Source organism: Maylandia zebra, linkage group LG3, assembly GCF_041146795.1.
Source record: "Maylandia zebra isolate NMK-2024a linkage group LG3, Mzebra_GT3a, whole genome shotgun sequence".
NCBI classification, from domain to species: domain Eukaryota; kingdom Metazoa; phylum Chordata; class Actinopteri; order Cichliformes; family Cichlidae; genus Maylandia; species Maylandia zebra.
In genome coordinates this window covers 51,592,253-51,607,503 of record NC_135169.1, presented here as the reverse complement: position 1 = coordinate 51,607,503, position 15,251 = coordinate 51,592,253, and the positions used below count along the sequence as shown (strand labels likewise).

The 15,251-nt window shown below is 57.1% G+C and overlaps 8 non-coding genes and 1 pseudogene across 8 annotated transcripts; all 9 read right to left on the bottom strand.

Moving 5' to 3' along the window:
* Positions 1–668: 668 nt before the first annotated feature.
* Positions 669–787, bottom strand: LOC143417401 (5S ribosomal RNA). The gene has a single exon (XR_013097622.1). It is a non-coding gene; the product is annotated as a 5S ribosomal RNA (ribosomal RNA).
* A 1,174-nt stretch (positions 788–1,961) lies between these two features.
* Positions 1,962–2,080, bottom strand: LOC143417437 (5S ribosomal RNA). The gene has a single exon (XR_013097658.1). It is a non-coding gene; the product is annotated as a 5S ribosomal RNA (ribosomal RNA).
* Positions 2,081–3,253: 1,173 nt separating this feature from the next.
* LOC143417231 (5S ribosomal RNA) lies at positions 3,254–3,372 on the bottom strand. Its single transcript, XR_013097449.1, has one exon. It is a non-coding gene; the product is annotated as a 5S ribosomal RNA (ribosomal RNA).
* Positions 3,373–5,993: 2,621 nt separating this feature from the next.
* On the bottom strand, positions 5,994–6,112 carry LOC143417680 (5S ribosomal RNA). The gene has a single exon (XR_013097828.1). It is a non-coding gene; the product is annotated as a 5S ribosomal RNA (ribosomal RNA).
* A 1,213-nt stretch (positions 6,113–7,325) lies between these two features.
* Positions 7,326–7,444, bottom strand: LOC143417536 (5S ribosomal RNA; annotated as a pseudogene).
* A 1,799-nt stretch (positions 7,445–9,243) lies between these two features.
* On the bottom strand, positions 9,244–9,362 carry LOC143417370 (5S ribosomal RNA). Its single transcript, XR_013097591.1, has one exon. It is a non-coding gene; the product is annotated as a 5S ribosomal RNA (ribosomal RNA).
* Positions 9,363–10,575: 1,213 nt separating this feature from the next.
* On the bottom strand, positions 10,576–10,694 carry LOC143417410 (5S ribosomal RNA). Its single transcript, XR_013097631.1, has one exon. It is a non-coding gene; the product is annotated as a 5S ribosomal RNA (ribosomal RNA).
* Positions 10,695–12,494: 1,800 nt separating this feature from the next.
* LOC143417307 (5S ribosomal RNA) lies at positions 12,495–12,613 on the bottom strand. Its single transcript, XR_013097527.1, has one exon. It is a non-coding gene; the product is annotated as a 5S ribosomal RNA (ribosomal RNA).
* Positions 12,614–13,861: 1,248 nt separating this feature from the next.
* LOC143417842 (5S ribosomal RNA) lies at positions 13,862–13,980 on the bottom strand. Its single transcript, XR_013097989.1, has one exon. It is a non-coding gene; the product is annotated as a 5S ribosomal RNA (ribosomal RNA).
* Between the last annotated feature and the right edge of the window lie 1,271 nt (positions 13,981–15,251).

The window sequence follows — 15,251 nt, the reverse complement described above, 5'->3', positions numbered from 1 at the left end:
TGGTGTGGTGTAAGTGGCCTGAGCAAGAGCCACAGACCCTGGTGTGGTGTAATTGGCCTCAATAGCAACTAAGGCCCTGGTGTGGTGTAGGTGGCCTCAGCCAGCAGCCACAGGCCCTGGTGTGGTGTAAGTGGCCTCAGTCAGAAGCCACAGTCACTGGTGTGGTGTAAGTGGCCTCAGCCAGAAGCCACAGGCCCTGGTGTGGTGTAGGTGGCCTCAGCCAGCAGCCACAGGCCCTTGTGTGGTGTAAGTGGCCTCAGCCAGCAGCCACAGGCCCTGGTGTGGTGTAAGTGGCCTCAGCCAGCAGCCACAGGCCCTGGTGTGGTGTAAGTGGCCTGAGCAAGAGCCACAGACCCTGGTGTGGTGTAATTGGCCTCAATAGCAACTAAGGCCCTGGTGTGGTGTAAGTGGCCTCAGCCAGCAGCCACAGGCCCTGGTGTGGTGTAAGTGGCCTCAGCCAGAGCCACAGGCCCTGATGTGGTGTAAGTGGCCCCAGCCGGTCACTCAGGCCCTGGTGTGGTGTAGGTGGCATCAGCTAGCAGCACAAGACATTGGAAAACAGCCAAAAGCAATGTCGTTAATGTGCCCTCATTAATGGGCAGCTGCTTTTGGTCTTTTAATACACCCCTTCTCTGGATCAAAAGCGGTTCAATGACATGAAAATGAAAGGCTTACAGCACCAGGTATTCCCAGGCAGTCTCCCATCCAAGTACTAACCAAGCCCAGCCCTGCTTAGCTTCCGACATCAGACGAGGTCGGGCGTGCTCAGGGTGGTATGGCCGTAAGCTGCTGGCCCCAGCACAATGTCTCAATTTATGGATTCAACTGATTAGGTGGCAAGTACCTGAAGTTACGAAGACAATCCTATAACCATACCTGCATGTTTGCATAATACCCTAACCCAAAGGCTCAGTTTGGCATTTATCTAACAGCACAGGCCCTGGATTGTTGAAGATGGCCTCTGGAACCAGCACAGGGCCTGGTGTGTTGTACATGGCCACAGCAAGCAGCACAGGGCCAGGTTTGGTGAAGATGGCCTCGGCCAGAAGCGCAGGGTCTGGTGTGATATGAGTGGCCTGAGCAAGAGCCACAGGCCCTGGTGTGGTGTAAGTGGCCTCAGCCAGCAGCCACAGGCCCTGGTGTGGTGTAAGTGGCCTCAGCCAGTGCCACAGGCCCTGGTGTGGTGTAATTGGCCTCAATAGGAACTAAGGCCCTGGTGTTGTGTATGTGGCCTCAGCCAGCAGCCACAGGCCCTGGTGTGGTGTAAGTGGCCTCAGAAGTAAATAAGGCCCTGGTGTGGTGTAAGTGGCCTCAGCCAGCAGCACAGGGCCTTGTGTCTTGTACATGGCCACAGCAAGAAGCCACAGGCCCAGGTTTGGTGAAGATGGCCTTGGCCAGAAGCACAGGGTCTGGTGTGATATGAGTGGCCTGAGCAAGAGCCACAGGCCCTGGTGTGGTGTAAGTGGCCTCAGCCAGAAGCCACAGGCCCTGGTGTGGTGTAGGTGGCCTCAGCCAGCAGCCACAGGCCCTTGTGTGGTGTAAGTGGCCTCAGCCAGCAGCCACAGGCCCTGGTGTGGTGTAAGTGGCCTCAGCCAGCAGCCACAGGCCCTGGTGTGGTGTAAGTGGCCTCAGCCAGCAGCCACAGGCCCTGGTGTGGTGTAAGTGGCCTGAGCAAGAGCTACAGACCCTGGTGTGGTGTAATTGGCCTCAATAGCAACTAAGGCCCTGGTGTGGTGTAGGTGGCCTCAGCCAGCAGCCACAGGCCCTGATGTGGTGTAAGTGGCCCCAGCCGGTCACTCAGGCCCTGGTGTGGTGTAGGTGGCATCAGCTAGCAGCACAAGACATTGGAAAAGAGCCAAAAGCAATGTCGTTAATGTGCCCTCATTAATGGGCAGCTGCTTTTGGTCTTTTAATACACCCCTTCTCTGGATCAAAAGCGGTTCAATGACATGAAAATGAAAGTCTTACAGCACCAGGTATTCCAAGGAAGTCTCCCATCCAAGTACTAACCAAGCCCAGCCCTGCTTAGCTTCCGAGATCAGACGAGGTCGGGCGTGCTCAGGGTGGTATGGCCGTAAGCTGCTGGCCCCAGCACAATGTCTCAATTTATGGATTCAAGTGATTAGGTGGCAAGTACCTGAAGTTACGAAGACAATCCTATAACCATACCTGCATGTTTGCATAATACCCTAACCCAAAGGCTCAGTTTAGCATTTATCCAACAGCACAGGCCCTGGATTGTTGAAGATGGCCTCAGGAACCAGAACAGGGCCTGGTGTGTTGTACATGGCCACAGCTAGCAGCACAGGGCCTGGTTTGGTGAAGATGGCCTCGGCCAGAAGCACAGGGTCTGGTGTGATATGAGTGGCCTGAGCCAGAGCCACAGGCCCTGGTGTGGTGTAAGTGGCCTCAGCCAGCAGCCACAGGCCCTGGTGTGGTGTAAGTGGCCTCAGCCAGCAGCCACAGGCCCTGGTGTGGTGTAAGTGGCCTCAGCCAGTGCCACAGGCCCTGGTGTGGTGTAATTGGCCTCAATAGCAACTAAGGCCCTGGTGTGGTGTATGTGGCCTCAGCCAGCAGCCACAGGCCCTGGTGTGGTGTACATGGCCACAGCCAGCAGCCACAGGCCCTGGTGTGGTGTAAGTGGCCTCAGCCAGTGCCACAGGCCCTGGTGTGGTGTAAGTGGCCTGAGCAAGAGCCACAGACCCTGGTGTGGTGTAATTGGCCTCAATAGCAACTAATGCCCTGGTGTGGTGTAGGTGGCCTCAGCCAGCAGCCACAGGCCCTGGTGTGGTGTAAGTGGCCTCAATAGCAACTAATGCCCTGATGTGGTGTAAGTGGCCTCAGCCAGCAGCCACAGGCCCTGGTGTGGTGTAAGTGGCCTGACCAAGAGCCACAGACCCTGGTGTGGTGTAATTGGCCTCAATAGCAACTAAGGCCCTGGTGTGGTGTAGGTGGCCTCAGCCAGCAGCCACAGGCCCTGGTGTGGTGTAAGTGGCCTCAGCCAGCAGCCACAGGCCCTGGTGTGGTGTAAGTGGCCTCAGCCAGCAGCCACAGGCCCTGATGTGGTGTAAGTGGCCCCAGCCGGTCACTCAGTCCCTGGTGTGGTGTAGGTGGCATCAGCTAGCAGCACAAGACATTGGAAAACAGCCAAAAGCAATGTCGTTAATGTGCCCTCATTAATGGGCAGCTGCTTTTGGTCTTTTAATACACCCCTTCTCTGGATCAAAAGCGGTTCAATGACATGAAAATGAAAGGCTTACAGTACCAGGTATTCCCAGGCAGTCTCCCATCCAAGTACTAACCAAGCCCAGCCCTGCTTAGCTTCCGAGATCAGACGAGGTCGGGCGTGCTCAGGGTGGTATGGCCGTAAGCTGCTGGCCTCAGCACAATGTCTCAATTTATGGATTCAAGTGATTAGGTGGCAAGTACCTGAAGTTACGAAGACAATCCTTTAACCATACCTGCATGTTTGCATAATACCCTAACCCAAAGGCTCAGTTTGGCATTTATCTAACAGCACAGGCCCTGGATTGTTGAAGATGGCCTCTGGAACCAGCACAGGGCCTGGTGTGTTGTACATGGCCACAGCAAGCAGCACAGGGCCAGGTTTGGTGAAGATGGCCTCGGCCAGAAGCGCAGGGTCAGGTGTGATATGAGTGGCCTGAGCAAGAGCCACAGGCCCTGGTGTGGTGTAAGTGGCCTCAGCCAGCAGCCACAGGCCCTGGTGTGGTGTAAGTGGCCTCAGCCAGTGCCACAGGCCCTGGTGTGGTGTAATTGGCCTCAATAGCAACTAAGGCCCTGGTGTTGTGTATGTGGCCTCAGCCAGCAGCCACAGGCCCTGGTGTGGTGTAAGTGGCCTCAGAAGTAAATAAGGCCCTGGTGTGGTGTAAGTGGCCTCAGCCAGCAGCACAGGGCCTTGTGTCTTGTACATGGCCACAGCAAGCAGCACTGGGCCAGGTTTGGTGAAGATGGCCTTGGCCAGAAGCACAGGGTCTGGTGTGATATGAGTGGCCTGAGCAAGAGCCACAGGCCCTGGTGTGGTGTAAGTGGCCTGAGCCAGAAGCCACAGGCACTGGTGTGGTGTAAGTGGCCTCAGCCAGCAGCCACAGGCCCTTGTGTGGTGTAAGTGGCCTCAGCCAGTGCCACAGGCCCTGGTGTGGTGTAAGTGGCCTCAGCCAGCAGCCACAGGCCCTGGTGTGGTGTAAGTGGCCTCAGCCAGCAGCCACAGGCCCTGGTGTGGTGTAAGTGGCCTGAGCAAGAGCTACAGACCCTGGTGTGGTGTAATTGGCCTCAATAGCAACTAAGGCCCTGGTGTGGTGTAGGTGGCCTCAGCCAGCAGCCACAGGCCCTGGTGTGGTGTAAGTGGCCTCAGCCAGCAGCCACAGGCCCTGGTGTGGTGTAAGTGGCCTCAGCCAGCAGCCACAGGCCCTGGTGTGGTGTAAGTGGCCTCAGCCAGTGCCACAGGCCCTGGTGTGGTGTAATTGGCCTCAATAGCAACTAAGGCCCTGGTGTGGTGTATGTGGCCTCAGCCAGCAGCCACAGGCCCTTGTGTGGTGTACATGGCCACAGCCAGCAGCCACAGGCCCTGGTGTGGTGTAAGTGGCCTCAATAGCAACTAAGGCCCTGGTGTGGTGTAAGTGGCCTGAGCAAGAGCCACAGGCCCTGGTGTGGTGTAAGTGGTCTCAGCCAGCAGCCACAGGCCCTGGTGTGGTGTAGGTGGCCTCAGCCAGCAGCCAAAGGCCCTTGTGTGGTGTAAGTGGCCTCAGCCAGCAGCCACAGGCCCTGGTGTGGTGTAAGTGGCCTGAGCAAGAGCCACAGACCCTGGTGTGGTGTAATTGGCCTCAATAGCAACTAAGGCCCTGGTGTGGTGTATGTGGCCTCAGCCAGCAGCCACAGGCCCTGGTGTGGTGTAAGTGGCCTCAGAAGCAAATAAGGCCGTGGTGTGGTGTAAGTGGCCTCAGCCAGAGCCACAGGCCCTGGTGTGGTGTAAGTGGCCTCAATAGCAACTAAGGCCCTGGTGTGGTGTAAGTGGCCTCAGCCAGAGCCACAGACCCTGGTGTGGTGTAAGTGGCCTCAGCCAGTGCCACAGGCCCTGGTGTGGTGTAAGTGGCCTGAGCAAGAGCAACAGACCCTGGTGTGGTGTAATTGGCCTCAATAGCAACTAATGCCCTGGTGTGGTGTAAGTGGCCTCAGCCAGAGCCACAGGCCCTGGTGTGGTGTAAGTGGCCTCAGCCAGTGCCACAGGCCCTGGTGTGGTGTAAGTGGCCTGAGCAAGAGCAACAGACCCTGGTGTGGTGTAATTGGCCTCAATAGCAACTAAGGCCCTGGTGTGGTGTAGGTGGCCTCAGCCAGCAGCCACAGGCCCTGGTGTGGTGTAAGTGGCCTCAGTCAGAAGCCACAGTCACTGGTGTGGTGTAAGTGGCCTCAGCCAGAAGCCACTGGCCCTGGTGTGGTGTAGGTGGCCTCAGCCAGCAGCCACAGGCCCTTGTGTGGTGTAAGTGGCCTCAGCCAGCAGCCACAGGCCCTGGTGTGGTGTAAGTGGCCTGAGCAAGAGCCACAGACCCTGGTGTGGTGTAATTGGCCTCAATAGCAACTAAGGCCCTGGTGTGGTGTTAGTGGCCTCAGCCAGCAGCCACAGGCCCTGGTGTGGTGTAAGTGGCCTGAGCAAGAGCCACAGACCCTGGTGTGGTGTAATTGGCCTCAATAGCAACTAAGGCCCTGGTGTGGTGTTAGTGGCCTCAGCCAGCAGCCACAGGCCCTGGTGTGGTGTAAGTGGCCTCAGCCAGAGCCACAGGCCCTGATGTGGTGTAAGTGGCCCCAGCCGGTCACTCAGGCCCTGGTGTGGTGTAGGTGGCATCAGCTAGCAGCACAAGACATTGGAAAACAGCCAAAAGCAGTGTCGTTAATGTGCCCTCATTAATGGGCAGCTGCTTTTGGTCTTTTAATACACCCCTTCTCTGGATCAAAAGCAGTTCAATGACATGAAAATTAAAGGCTTACAGCACCAGGTATTCCCAGGCAGTCTCCCATCCAAGTACTAACCAAGCCCAGCCCTGCTTAGCTTCCGAGATCAGACGAGGTCGGGCGTGCTCAGGGTGGTATGGCCGTAAGCTGCTGGCCCCAGCACAATGTCTCAATTTATGGATTCAAGTGATTAGGTGGCAAGTACCTGAAGTTACGAAGACAATCCTATAACCATAACTGCATGTTTGCATAATACCCTAACCCAAAGGCTCAGTTTGGCATTTATCCAACAGCACAGGCCCTGGATTGTTGAAGATGGCCTCTGGAACCAGCACAGGGCCTGGTGTGTTGTACATGGCCACAGCTAGCAGCACAGGGCCTGGTTGGGTGAAGATGGCCTCGGCCAGAAGCACAGGGTCTGGTGTGATATGAGTGGCCTGAGCCAGAGCCACAGGCCCTGGTGTGGTGTAAGTGGCCTCAGCCAGCAGCCACAGGCCCTGGTGTGGTGTAAGTGGCCTCAGCCAGCAGCCACAGGCCCTGGTGTGGTGTAAGTGGCCTCAGCCAGTGCCACAGGCCCTGGTGTGGTGTAATTGGCCTCAATAGCAACTAAGGCCCTGGTGTGGTGTATGTGGCCTCAGCCAGCAGCCACAGGCCCTGGTGTGGTGTACATGGCCACAGCCAGCAGCCACAGGCCCTGGTGTGGTGTAAGTGGCCTCAATAGCAACTAAGGCCCTGGTGTGGTGTAAGTGGCCTCAGCCAGCAGCCACAGGCCTTGGTGTGGTGTAAGTCGCCTCATCCAGCAGCCACAGGCCCTGGTGTGGTGTAAGTCGCCTCATCCAGCAGCCACAGGCCCTGGTGTGGTGTAAGTGGCCTCAGCCAGCAGCCACAGGCCCTGGTGTGGTGTAAGTGGCCTCAGCCAGTGCCACAGGCCCTGGTGTGGTGTAATTGGCCTCAATAGCAACTAAGGCCCTGGTGTGGTGTATGTGGCCTCAGCCAGCAGCCACAGGCCCTGGTGTGGTGTAAGTGGCCTGAGCAAGAGCCACAGACCCTGGTGTGGTGTAATTGGCCTCAATAGCAACTAAGGCCCTGGTGTGGTGTAAGTGGCCTCAGCCAGCAGCCACAGGCCCTGGTGTGGTGTAAGTGGCCTCAGCCAGAGCCACAGGCCCTGATGTGGTGTAAGTGGCCCCAGCCGGTCACTCAGGCCCTGGTGTGGTGTAGGTGGCATCAGCTAGCAGCACAAGACATTGGAAAACAGCCAAAAGCAATGTCGTTAATGTGCCCTCATTAATGGGCAGCTGCTTTTGGTCTTTTAATACACCCCTTCTCTGGATCAAAAGCGGTTCAATGACATGAAAATGAAAGGCTTACAGCACCAGGTATTCCCAGGCAGTCTCCCATCCAAGTACTAACCAAGCCCAGCCCTGCATAGCTTCCGACATCAGACGAGGTCGGGCGTGCTCAGGGTGGTATGGCCGTAAGCTGCTGGCCCCAGCACAATGTCTCAATTTATGGATTCAACTGATTAGGTGGCAATACCTGAAGTTACGAAGACAATCCTATAACCATACCTGCATGTTTGCATAATACCCTAACCCAAAGGCTCAGTTTGGCATTTATCTAACAGCACAGGCCCTGGATTGTTGAAGATGGCCTCTGGAACCAGCACAGGGCCTGGTGTGTTGTACATGGCCACAGCAAGCAGCACAGGGCCAGGTTTGGTGAAGATGGCCTCGGCCAGAAGCGCAGGGTCTGGTGTGATATGAGTGGCCTGAGCAAGAGCCACAGGCCCTGGTGTGGTGTAAGTGGCCTCAGCCAGCAGCCACAGGCCCTGGTGTGGTGTAAGTGGCCTCAGCCAGTGCCACAGGCCCTGGTGTGGTGTAATTGGCCTCAATAGCAACTAAGGCCCTGGTGTTGTGTATGTGGCCTCAGCCAGCAGCCACAGGCCCTGGTGTGGTGTAAGTGGCCTCAGAAGTAAATAAGGCCCTGGTGTGGTGTAAGTGGCCTCAGCCAGCAGCACAGGGCCTTGTGTCTTGTACATGGCCACAGCAAGCAGCACTGGGCCAGGTTTGGTGAAGATGGCCTTGGCCAGAAGCACAGGGTCTGGTGTGATATGAGTGGCCTGAGCAAGAGCCACAGGCCCTGGTGTGGTGTAAGTGGCCTCAGCCAGAAGCCACAGGCCCTGGTGTGGTGTAGGTGGCCTCAGCCAGCAGCCACAGGCCCTTGTGTGGTGTAAGTGGCCTCAGCCAGCAGCCACAGGCCCTGGTGTGGTGTAAGTGGCCTCAGCCAGCAGCCACAGGCCCTGGTGTGGTGTAAGTGGCCTCAGCCAGCAGCCACAGGCCCTGGTGTGGTGTAAGTGGCCTGAGCAAGAGCTACAGACCCTGGTGTGGTGTAATTGGCCTCAATAGCAACTAAGGCCCTGGTGTGGTGTAGGTGGCCTCAGCCAGCAGCCACAGGCCCTGGTGTGGTGTAAGTGGCCTCAGCCAGTGCCACAGGCCCTGGTGTGGTGTAATTGGCTTCAATAGCAACTAAGGCCCTGGTGTGGTGTATGTGGCCTCAGCCAGCAGCCACAGGCCCTGGTGTGGTGTACATGGCCACAGCCAGCAGCCACAGGCCCTGGTGTGGTGTAAGTGGCCTCAGCCAGTGCCACAGGCCCTGGTGTGGTGTAAGTGGCCTGAGCAAGAGCCACAGACCCTGGTGTGGTGTAATTGGCCTCAATAGCAACTAATGCCCTGGTGTGGTGTAGGTGGCCTCAGCCAGCAGCCACAGGCCCTGGTGTGGTGTAAGTGGCCTCAATAGCAACTAATGCCCTGATGTGGTGTAAGTGGCCTCAGCCAGCAGCCACAGGCCCTGGTGTGGTGTAAGTGGCCTGACCAAGAGCCACAGACCCTGGTGTGGTGTAATTGGCCTCAATAGCAACTAATGCCCTGGTGTGGTGTAAGTGGCCTCAGCCAGCAGCCACAGGCCCTGGTGTGGTGTAAGTGGCCTCAGCCAGCAGCCACAGGCCCTGGTGTGGTGTAAGTGGCCTCAGCCAGCAGCCACAGGCCCTGGTGTGGTGTAAGTGGCCTCAGCCAGAGCCACAGGCCCTGATGTGGTGTAAGTGGCCCCAGCCGGTCACTCAGGCCCTGGTGTGGTGTAGGTGGCATCAGCTAGCAGCACAAGACATTCGAAAAGAGCCAAAAGCAATGTCGTTAATGTGCCCTCATTAATGGGCAGCTGCTTTTGGTCTTTTAATACACCCCTTCTCTGGATCAAAAGCGGTTCAATGACATGAAAAAGAAAGGCTTACAGCACGAGGTATTCCCAGGCAGTCTCCAATCCAAGTACTAACCAAGCCCAGCCCTGCTTAGCTTCCGAGATCAGACGAGGTCGGGCGTGCTCAGGGTGGTATGGCCGTAAGCTGCTGGCCCCAGCACAATGTCTCAATTTATGGATTCAAGTGATTAGGTGGCAAGTACCTGAAGTTACGAAGACAATCCTATAACCATAACTGCATGTTTGCATAATACCCTAACCCAAAGGCTCAGTTTGGCATTTATCCAACAGCACAGGCCCTGGATTGTTGAAGATGGCCTCTGGAACCAGCACAGGGCCTGGTGTGTTGTACATGGCCACAGCTAGCAGCACAGGGCCTGGTTGGGTGAAGATGGCCTCGGCCAGAAGCACAGGGTCTGGTGTGATATGAGTGGCCTGAGCCAGAGCCACAGGCCCTGGTGTGGTGTAAGTGGCCTCAGCCAGCAGCCACAGGCCCTGGTGTGGTGTAAGTGGCCTCAGCCAGCAGCCACAGGCCCTGGTGTGGTGTAAGTGGCCTCAGCCAGTGCCACAGGCCCTGGTGTGGTGTAATTGGCCTCAATAGCAACTAAGGCCCTGGTGTGGTGTATGTGGCCTCAGCCAGCAGCCACAGGCCCTGGTGTGGTGTACATGGCCACAGCCAGCAGCCACAGGCCCTGGTGTGGTGTAAGTGGCCTCAATAGCAACTAAGGCCCTGGTGTGGTGTAAGTGGCCTCAGCCAGCAGCCACAGGCCTTGGTGTGGTGTAAGTCGCCTCATCCAGCAGCCACAGGCCCTGGTGTGGTGTAAGTGGCCTCAGCCAGCAGCCACAGGCCTTGGTGTGGTGTAAGTGGCCTCAGCCAGCAGCCACAGGCCCTGGTGTGGTGTAAGTGGCCTCAGCCAGTGCCACAGGCCCTGGTGTGGTGTAATTGGCCTCAATAGCAACTAAGGCCCTGGTGTGGTGTATGTGGCCTCAGCCAGCAGCCACAGGCCCTGGTGTGGTGTAAGTGGCCTGAGCAAGAGCCACAGACCCTGGTGTGGTGTAATTGGCCTCAATAGCAACTAAGGCCCTGGTGTGGTGTAAGTGGCCTCAGCCAGCAGCCACAGGCCCTGGTGTGGTGTAAGTGGCCTCAGCCAGAGCCACAGGCCCTGATGTGGTGTAAGTGGCCCCAGCCGGTCACTCAGGCCCTGGTGTGGTGTAGGTGGCATCAGCTAGCAGCACAAGACATTGGAAAACAGCCAAAAGCAATGTCGTTAATGTGCCCTCATTAATGGGCAGCTGCTTTTGGTCTTTTAATACACCCCTTCTCTGGATCAAAAGCGGTTCAATGACATGAAAATGAAAGGCTTACAGCACCAGGTATTCCCAGGGAGTCTCCCATCCAAGTACTAACCAAGCCCAGCCCTGCTTAGCTTCCGACATCAGACGAGGTCGGGCGTGCTCAGGGTGGTATGGCCGTAAGCTGCTGGCCCCAGCACAATGTCTCAATTTATGGATTCAACTGATTAGGTGGCAAGTACCTGAAGTTACGAAGACAATCCTATAACCATACCTGCATGTTTGCATAATACCCTAACCCAAAGGCTCAGTTTGGCATTTATCTAACAGCACAGGCCCTGGATTGTTGAAGATGGCCTCTGGAACCAGCACAGGGCCTGGTGTGTTGTACATGGCCACAGCAAGCAGCACAGGGCCAGGTTTGGTGAAGATGGCCTCGGCCAGAAGCGCAGGGTCTGGTGTGATATGAGTGGCCTGAGCAAGAGCCACAGGCCCTGGTGTGGTGTAAGTGGCCTCAGCCAGCAGCCACAGGCCCTGGTGTGGTGTAAGTGGCCTCAGCCAGTGCCACAGGCCCTGGTGTGGTGTAATTGGCCTCAATAGCAACTAAGGCCCTGGTGTTGTGTATGTGGCCTCAGCCAGCAGCCACAGGCCCTGGTGTGGTGTAAGTGGCCTCAGAAGTAAATAAGGCCCTGGTGTGGTGTAAGTGGCCTCAGCCAGCAGCACAGGGCCTTGTGTCTTGTACATGGCCACAGCAAGCAGCACTGGGCCAGGTTTGGTGAAGATGGCCTTGGCCAGAAGCACAGGGTCTGGTGTGATATGAGTGGCCTGAGCAAGAGCCACAGGCCCTGGTGTGGTGTAAGTGGCCTCAGCCAGAAGCCACAGGCCCTGGTGTGGTGTAGGTGGCCTCAGCCAGCAGCCACAGGCCCTTGTGTGGTGTAAGTGGCCTCAGCCAGCAGCCACAGGCCCTGGTGTGGTGTAAGTGGCCTCAGCCAGCAGCCACAGGCCCTGGTGTGGTGTAAGTGGCCTCAGCCAGCAGCCACAGGCCCTGGTGTGGTGTAAGTGGCCTGAGCAAGAGCTACAGACCCTGGTGTGGTGTAATTGGCCTCAATAGCAACTAAGGCCCTGGTGTGGTGTAGGTGGCCTCAGCCAGCAGCCACAGGCCCTGGTGTGGTGTAAGTGGCCTCAGCCAGAGCCACAGGCCCTGATGTGGTGTAAGTGGCCCCAGCCGGTCACTCAGGCCCTGGTGTGGTGTAATTGGCCTCAATAGCAACTAAGGCCCTGGTGTGGTGTATGTGGCCTCAGCCAGCAGCCACAGGCCCTGGTGTGGTGTACATGGCCACAGCCAGCAGCCACAGGCCCTGGTGTGGTGTAAGTGGCCTCAGCAAGTGCCACAGGCCCTGGTGTGGTGTAAGTGGCCTGAGCAAGAGCCACAGACCCTGGTGTGGTGTAATTGGCCTCAATAGCAACTAATGCCCTGGTGTGGTGTAGGTGGCCTCAGCCAGCAGCCACAGGCCCTGGTGTGGTGTAAGTGGCCTCAATAGCAACTAATGCCCTGATGTGGTGTAAGTGGCCTCAGCCAGCAGCCACAGGCCCTGGTGTGGTGTAAGTGGCCTGACCAAGAGCCACAGACCCTGGTGTGGTGTAATTGGCCTCAATAGCAACTAAGGCCCTGGTGTGGTGTAGGTGGCCTCAGCCAGCAGCCACAGGCCCTGGTGTGGTGTAAGTGGCCTCAGCCAGCAGCCACAGGCCCTGGTGTGGTGTAAGTGGCCTCAGCCAGCAGCCACAGGCCCTGATGTGGTGTAAGTGGCCCCAGCCGGTCACTCAGTCCCTGGTGTGGTGTAGGTGGCATCAGCTAGCAGCACAAGACATTGGAAAACAGCCAAAAGCAATGTCGTTAATGTGCCCTCATTAATGGGCAGCTGCTTTTGGTCTTTTAATACACCCCTTCTCTGGATCAAAAGCGGTTCAATGACATGAAAATGAAAGGCTTACAGTACCAGGTATTCCCAGGCAGTCTCCCATCCAAGTACTAACCAAGCCCAGCCCTGCTTAGCTTCCGAGATCAGACGAGGTCGGGGGTGCTCAGGGTGGTATGGCCGTAAGCTGCTGGCCTCAGCACAATGTCTCAATTTATGGATTCAAGTGATTAGGTGGCAAGTACCTGAAGTTACGAAGACAATCCTTTAACCATACCTGCATGTTTGCATAATACCCTAACCCAAAGGCTCAGTTTGGCATTTATCTAACAGCACAGGCCCTGGATTGTTGAAGATGGCCTCTGGAACCAGCACAGGGCCTGGTGTGTTGTACATGGCCACAGCAAGCAGCACAGGGCCAGGTTTGGTGAAGATGGCCTCGGCCAGAAGCGCAGGGTCTGGTGTGATATGAGTGGCCTGAGCAAGAGCCACAGGCCCTGGTGTGGTGTAAGTGGCCTCAGCCAGCAGCCACAGGCCCTGGTGTGGTGTAAGTGGCCTCAGCCAGTGCCACAGGCCCTGGTGTGGTGTAATTGGCCTCAATAGCAACTAAGGCCCTGGTGTTGTGTATGTGGCCTCAGCCAGCAGCCACAGGCCCTGGTGTGGTGTAAGTGGCCTCAGAAGTAAATAAGGCCCTGGTGTGGTGTAAGTGGCCTCAGCCAGCAGCACAGGGCCTTGTGTCTTGTACATGGCCACAGCAAGCAGCACTGGGCCAGGTTTGGTGAAGATGGCCTTGGCCAGAAGCACAGGGTCTGGTGTGATATGAGTGGCCTGAGCAAGAGCCACAGGCCCTGGTGTGGTGTAAGTGGCCTCAGCCAGAAGCCACAGGCACTGGTGTGGTGTAAGTGGCCTCAGCCAGCAGCCACAGGCCCTTGTGTGGTGTAAGTGGCCTCAGCCAGTGCCACAGGCCCTGGTGTGGTGTAAGTGGCCTCAATAGCAACTAAGGCCCTGGTGTGGTGTATGTGGCCTCAGCCAGCAGCCACAGGCCCTTGTGTGGTGTAAGTGGCCTCAGAAGCAAATAAGGCCCTGGTGTGGTGTAAGTGGCCTCAATAACAACTAAGGCCCTGGTGTGGTGTAAGTGGCCTCAGCCAGCAGCCACAGGCCTTGGTGTGGTGTAAGTCGCCTCATCCAGCAGCCACAGGCCCTGGTGTGGTGTAAGTGGCCTCAGCCAGAGCCACAGGCCCTGATGTGGTGTAAGTGGCCCCAGCCGGTCACTCAGGCCCTGTTGTGGTGTAGGTGGCATCAGCTAGCAGCACAAGACATTGGAAAACAGCCAAAAGCAGTGTCGTTAATGTGCCCTCATTAATGGGCAGCTGCTTTTGGTCTTTTAATACACCCCTTCTCTGGATCAAAAGCAGTTCAATGACATGAAAATGAAAGGCTTACAGCACCAGGTATTCCCAGGCAGTCTCCCATCCAAGTACTAACCAAGCCCAACCCTGCTTAGCTTCCGAGATCAGACGAGGTCGGGCGTGCTCAGGGTGGTATGGCCATAAGCTGCTGGCCCCAGCACAATGTCTCAATTTATGGATTCAAGTGATTAGGTGGCAAGTACCTGAAGTTACGAAGACAATCCTATAACCATAACTGCATGTTTGCATAATACCCTAACCCAAAGGCTCAGTTTGGCATTTATCCAACAGCACAGGCCCTGGATTGTTGAAGATGGCCTCTGGAACCAGCACAGGGCCTGGTGTGTTGTACATGGCCACAGCTAGCAGCACAGGGCCTGGTTGGATGAAGATGGCCTCGGCCAGAAGCACAGGGTCTGGTGTGATATGAGTGGCCTGAGCAAGAGCCACAGGCCCTGGTGTGGTGTAAGTGGCCTCAGCAAGCAGCCACAGGCCCTGGTGTGGTGTAAGTGCCCTCAGCCAGCAGCCACAGGCCCTGGTGTGGTGTAAGTGGCCTCAGCCAGTGCCACAGGCCCTGGTGTGGTGTAATTGGCCTCAATAGCAACTAAGGCCCTGGTGTGGTGTATGTGGCCTCAGCCAGCAGCCACAGGCCCTGGTGTGGTGTACATGGCCACAGCCAGCAGCCACAGGCCCTGGTGTGGTGTAAGTGGCCTCAATAGCAACTAAGGCCCTGGTGTGGTGTAAGTGGCCTCAGCCAGCAGCCACAGGCCTTGGTGTGGTGTAAGTCGCCTCATCCAGCAGCCACAGGCCCTGGTGTGGTGTAAGTGGCCTCAGCCAGCAGCCACAGGCCCTGGTGTGGTGTAAGTGGCCTCAGCCAGCAGCCACAGGCCCTGGTGTGGTGTAATTGGCCTCAATAGCAACTAAGGCCCTGGTGTGGTGTATGTGGCCTCAGCCAGCAGCCACAGGCCCTGGTGTGGTGTAAGTGGCCTCAGAAGCAAATAAGGCCGTGGTGTGGTGTAAGTGGCCTGAGCAAGAGCCACAGGCCCTGGTGTGGTGTAAGTGGTCTCAGCCAGCAGCCACAGGCCCTGGTGTGGTGTAGGTGGCCTCAGCCAGCAGCCACAGGCCCTTGTGTGGTGTAAGTGGCCTCAGCCAGCAGCCACAGGCCCTGGTGTGGTGTAGGTGGCCTCAGCCAGCAGCCACAGGCCCTTGTGTGGTGTAAGTGGCCTCAGCCAGCAGCCACAGGCCCTGGTGTGGTGTAAGTGGCCTGAGCAAGAGCCACAGGCCCTGGTGTGGTGTAATTGGCCTCAATAGCAACTAAGGCCCTGGTGTGGTGTATGTGGCCTCAGCCAGCAGCCACAGGCCCTGGTGTGGTGTAAGTGGCCTCAGAAGCAAATAAGGCCGTGGTGTGGTGTATGTG